Here is a 5,173-nt window from a genome sequence, read left to right as displayed (position 1 = left end):
CGTGCTTAAAAAAAGAGAAAGGAAAATAAGGCTGTGCCTTTGGCTTGTTGCCTAAGTTGCATACGCCCTTTTATCTGTTTACAGTGGCAATGCATTCTCTGAGCAGGGTTGTGAGGACATTCTGCCAATCAGGAAAAAATGCATTTGGCATGCACTTCAGTTGATCACATGGGAAAGCCCTTGTATATATTTGTTTTCAATGGCTGCAACCCCATTTTCCAAATTTGCTCAAGGTGGTTAGTGACAAGTTATATAGATTGAACTCTGTTTCTCAGACATGGCAAAGCTTCACCTCTTTAACCATTTTGCTGCTGTAGTGGACCCACCACTTAAAACCAGCAGTATCAGGCATGTTCAGATGTGAACATCTGGCACATACACAAATATGCATATATGGGAACCATCTTGTACACCTGCATACTTTTTATTCGCATCAGAATGCCCAAATGTACAAGTTCTTTCTTTCTTTGATTTTTTACTGAACCAATAGATGTGATTTTAAAAGGAGAACTTTTAAAAATCCTTCCAGCAGAGGGCAATCATGTATTTGAAATGCAGTGATAAGGAGCAAAGTTAAAGGGCTCTTTAGCCATTTGCTTTGATCTCCCTTCTGCCCCACAATAAATCTGACTTTAGAGTCGCAATAGGTTACATGGTTTACACAACGTAAGAAAATAAGACCGATCTTGTTTCTTGTAAGCTGCTTAGAGGTTTATCTTGTAAGCCACCTGGAGGTTTTATTGCAATCAAGCGGTAAATAAATTTTGTGAAATAAACAAATAAAAAATTGGGTCCAGCACCCTTCCCAGAGTGGTGAGCCAGATCCCTATAGGAAACATACAAGTGGGTTTGGTGCTTTGTGACTGCTCATTGCCCATGAAATTGGTCTGCTTTTCTCCTTTTGTAAATGGAGAATCTAAGAATAAGAATATTGTAGGGAACCTTTGAGTAGGGAAAATGGTCCTTGTACCTTGCCGGACACACATACAAGCGATAATCCACATAAAGCAAGTTACGTTTTTAGGATTATTTTTGTTAAAATCATAGAATTCTAGAGCTGGAAGGGACTACAAGGTCTGAATGTTTAATCAGAGAATTGGTTTGATTAATCAAACCAATAAAGGTCCCCTCAGTCAGATGGCAGGGTTTGTTTGTTTGTTAAAAAATAATACTTTTAAAACATGTATAAGTACAGAAAGCAAGCACCATCTTAAATGAGCTATCACTCCTTTCTCACACAGGCATGCCCTTGCAGATGAGACTGAATAGTGGGAGGTTCACAATAGACAGAAACATGCATTTCTTCACACACCACACAGTTAAAATATTGTTGTAAGAATGACTATCAGTGCTGTGAAGGTATTAGCCCTCTAAGTGCCCTCAAGCTTTTAAGGTTGTTTTTTAAAAATAAAACAAAGTGTGAAGCTAGTATTTTAGCCTTCTCCTCTGTTCAGCTTTTTACGTCTTTAATAATTGGAGTAATATTCAAATACTTCATAGAGTAGGCCTCTCAAAATCAATGGATTTGAGTTACCATATCTACTGATTCATTAGGTCTACTCTGAATATAGCTAATGCTGAATAAAACCCTTGGGTTTCATGAAAGGGGTGGGGGAACGTCCAGCCCATGAGTTAAATGCAGCCTAGTGGACTCATGAGAAGAGAAAACTCCCTGGAAAAGACCCTGATGTTGGGAAAGATGGAGGGCACAAGGAGAAGGGGATGACAGAGGACGAGATGGTTGGACAGTGTTCTCAAAGCTACCAGCATGCGTTTGATCAAACTGCAGGAGGCAGTGGAAGACAGGAGTGCCTGGCGTGCTCTGGTCCATGGGGTCACGAAGAGTCGGACACGACTAAACGACTAAACAACAACAGTGGACTCTCTCCAGGTCATACTCCTCTCCAGCTGTACGCTACACACTCAAGTGATTTTGCCTGGTTGGAATGTTTCCTTGAACATTCTTGCTTAAGTGGATTTAAAGGGGGCCACTAAAGGCCTCTGACTTTTGCATAGCTGTACAAAGACGGGAGTCACATTGACTGTTCTATTCCTCTCTGCCTCTGCCTCCCACTTACCACTGGCATGCAGCCCTGGGTAGGATGGTTTTATGGCGTGCCTGCTAGCAGTACACATGAAGGTTGGTCTACATATTTTTAAATAATAAACAGGAACACAAACAAATCACTGCTGAGTTGTACTCACAATTGTGAGGCCTGAGGAGATTATGCCTCCCCGGCTGTTGCCATTGGTTACAGACTACCTGTGATGTCACAAAAATACATGGCAGCTGAGTGGATAGAAAGGTAGGCCTTTCCCTCTTCCACAGAGGCAACAGCTGTGGCATTCAGCACCATGCAGTCTCCTTCCACTTGGAGGAGGCAAACTGACAGATGGACGGAGGTGATCATGGCCCTGTGGGATGCTTTAGAGCAACAACAAGGCAAGTTTGCTTGCAGAGTGGGATCGTGGCTTGAAGGTATCCATGGCTGGAAGCTGGCTGATGTCTAGTGGTGGCCCTAGCAGAAGTTGGCAGACATTGGTGGGTGGAAGCTGGTGGAATTTGCATTCAGAAGCCGGTGGGTGTTTTAAGGCTGAAGCAGGCTGGTGTTTGTGGGCGGAAGCTGATTGAAATTCACCTTTGTAAGCCAGCTGGCAGGAGCTGGCGGATATTTGAGAGTTGAAGGTGGGGTGTGAATGAACGGGCAGGCATAGGCGCCGACTCCATGGGGCCTGAGGGGGCCCGAACCCCCTCAAAAATTCGTTTGGGGGAGCTCTGCCCCCCCAATAATCTAAGAAAATTATTACCGTAAATTTCGCTCTATAACACGCAGATTTTTTTCTCCTAAAAAGTAAGGGGAAATGTCTGTGCGTGTTATTGAGCGAATGTGTGGTCCCTGGAGCTGACTCGCAGGAGCGCAGGAGCAAAAATAGGCAAAAATCAGGCAAAAATAAGATCAGGCGGGCGGAGGGAAGGCGGAAGCTGCTGCTTTCCTGCATTCTGCCTCAGGGTCTTACTGCCCACCCGCTTCTGTTGCTGCGTTTGCTCAAACTCAACAAAGAGCAGGGAATCCCCTGCCCTCTTGGCAAGCAGAGGGTTAAGGAAAGGATCGAGTCCTTCCTTCTAATTCTTTCCTAGTCACACTGCGTGCAGGCTCCAGCCCACCACCTCCTCCTCTCCGTGCTCTAGGGACTCGCAGGTGGGAGAGAGAGAGAGAGGGCTGGCTTGGGGGGGGGACTTTTGCCTTCCTTTCCTCCCCCCCCACCCTGTCAAACTCCTCCCCTGCATTCTTAGCCAGCTGCTTCTCCGCACACCCCTCTTGTGCGTCTTGTCCCTTCTGTGTTTTTCCTTCCCTCCCCATTTAAAACGTGGTGACAAAGCACGGATCCACATGGATCCTCAGGATTTTTGCATTGGGTCACTCCAAATTCACCATCAGATCACATTACATGTCCATGGCTACATCTTGCACCAAAAAAATCACGCACCCACTGTTGCCTGGGGCTGCAATGGTGCAAAAACGTGGTTACAAAGCACGGATCCACATGCATCCTCAGGATTTTTGCATTGGGTCACCCCAAATTCACCATCAGATCACATAGCATGTTCATGGCTACATCTTGCACCAAAAAAATCACGCACCCACTGTTGCCTAGGGTCACAGTGGTGCAAAAACGTGGTTACAAAGCACGGATCCACATGGATCCTCAGGATTTTTGCATTGGGCTACTCCAAACTCACTGTCAGATATTAAAAATCTTTATAAAATAGAGAATTAAATACATACAGAATGTTAAATTTTCAGTTTCGAAATATTAGTACTAGTTTAGTACTGTATTTCTATATTACTATAGTACTGTATTAGATATTTTCAAATACTTAAATATTTTTAGGGTGTAAGACCCAATTAAAGCCCGTTATTTACATACAGTATTACAGTATTTACATACAGTATTAGGCATACTGTATTAACTTTATTAACTGTATTAAAGCATTAACTTTGAGATATTATTTTTATTTAATGAACCCTCAGCCTTATTCAAAGTAAGCTTAAATTAGCTATTTCACTTATTAATCAAAGTGCTATTACTGTGCGACAGCAATATTTTATGTTTTATTCTTTTAATGATAGTTTAGGATTTATTTAAATATCATTTCAGTCTTTTCAGAGCTATATATTCACTGCTCTGTAATAGTCTATAAGCATAATTGTTACTGCAAATTAAATTAGCTTTTTACGAAAATACTGTGCGTGTTTATGTTTTGTTTCTTTTTTCAAAGCCAAAAAGTGTTTCAGGCTTGTCGAGTTTCAGGCTTGTCGAGTGTGGAGTTATAGAGAGTCGAGTTTTCGGGGTTCTAATGTTGATCATATGACTCTAAAATACTTTTAAAAAACTTTAAAACTCACTAATTTTCATCTAAAATTTAGAAAACTTCCCGGGGCAGGACCCCGGTATGGGCCCCCCCAATATTTTTTATAAGTCGGCGCCCCTGCGGGCAGGGAAAGAGGAGTGAATGTGTCCATTGGCATTCTTCTTGGATATTGGCTGGCAAATGCTTGAGCACGTGAATGGGAAGTTTTGAATGTGGTGGAGGCAAATAGTAGGTGCATGTGCATGGATGAGAGGTGTGAAAGGAAACTGATTATGAATAGACAAAACCCGTGGAAGTTGGAAGGATGAAGTTAGTGAAGTCACCAGGCAGATGTCAGTGGTGGTGCTTGGATGATGCTGTTGGATGGTAGCTATCGCCCTCACTGTCTGTTTTTTTTTGCTTTTTGATTCCAGGAATATCTGAAGGTAATGAAGACCATGCATGAAAGCAACCATAGGGCTATCTGAACCCCCACCCCCACCCCTGGTGAAAGCAATGAAGAGAATTGCAGGGCTTAAATACAAGCCAGCTTATATTTCTATATAAATGCTTTTTCTGAATACATATACCTTTCATGTCTCTTCTATCTTTTTCTTCAGACAGGTAATGGAAGGTCAAATACCTGAGCTTATGGTGTGACCCCCTGCCCCCCCAAATCAGCACACATGAAGGGTGGGCTGTAAATATTTTTTATAATAAACCATTACTGAGGTGCCCCACAATGGTCAGGCCAAGGGAGGTTGTGCTGACGCCTCCTTAGCTGTTGCTATCAGCTATAGACTGGCTCTGATGTCACAA

General features: G+C 42.9%; 1 long non-coding RNA gene across 1 annotated transcript; it reads left to right on the top strand.

Moving 5' to 3' along the window:
- Positions 1–2,302: 2,302 nt before the first annotated feature.
- LOC310839597 lies at positions 2,303–4,941 on the top strand. Its single transcript, XR_014561548.1, has 2 exons — positions 2,303–2,443; positions 4,789–4,941. It is a non-coding gene; the product is annotated as an uncharacterized lncRNA (long non-coding RNA).
- The last annotated feature ends 232 nt before the right edge of the window (positions 4,942–5,173 follow it).

The sequence above is a fragment of the Podarcis gaigeae genome (genome assembly GCF_964106915.1).
Source record: "Podarcis gaigeae genome assembly, chromosome: 1".
NCBI lineage: Eukaryota > Metazoa > Chordata > Lepidosauria > Squamata > Lacertidae > Podarcis > Podarcis gaigeae.
The sequence above is the reverse complement of the archived record's forward strand: the minus strand, read 5'-3'. Positions and strand labels throughout refer to the sequence as shown.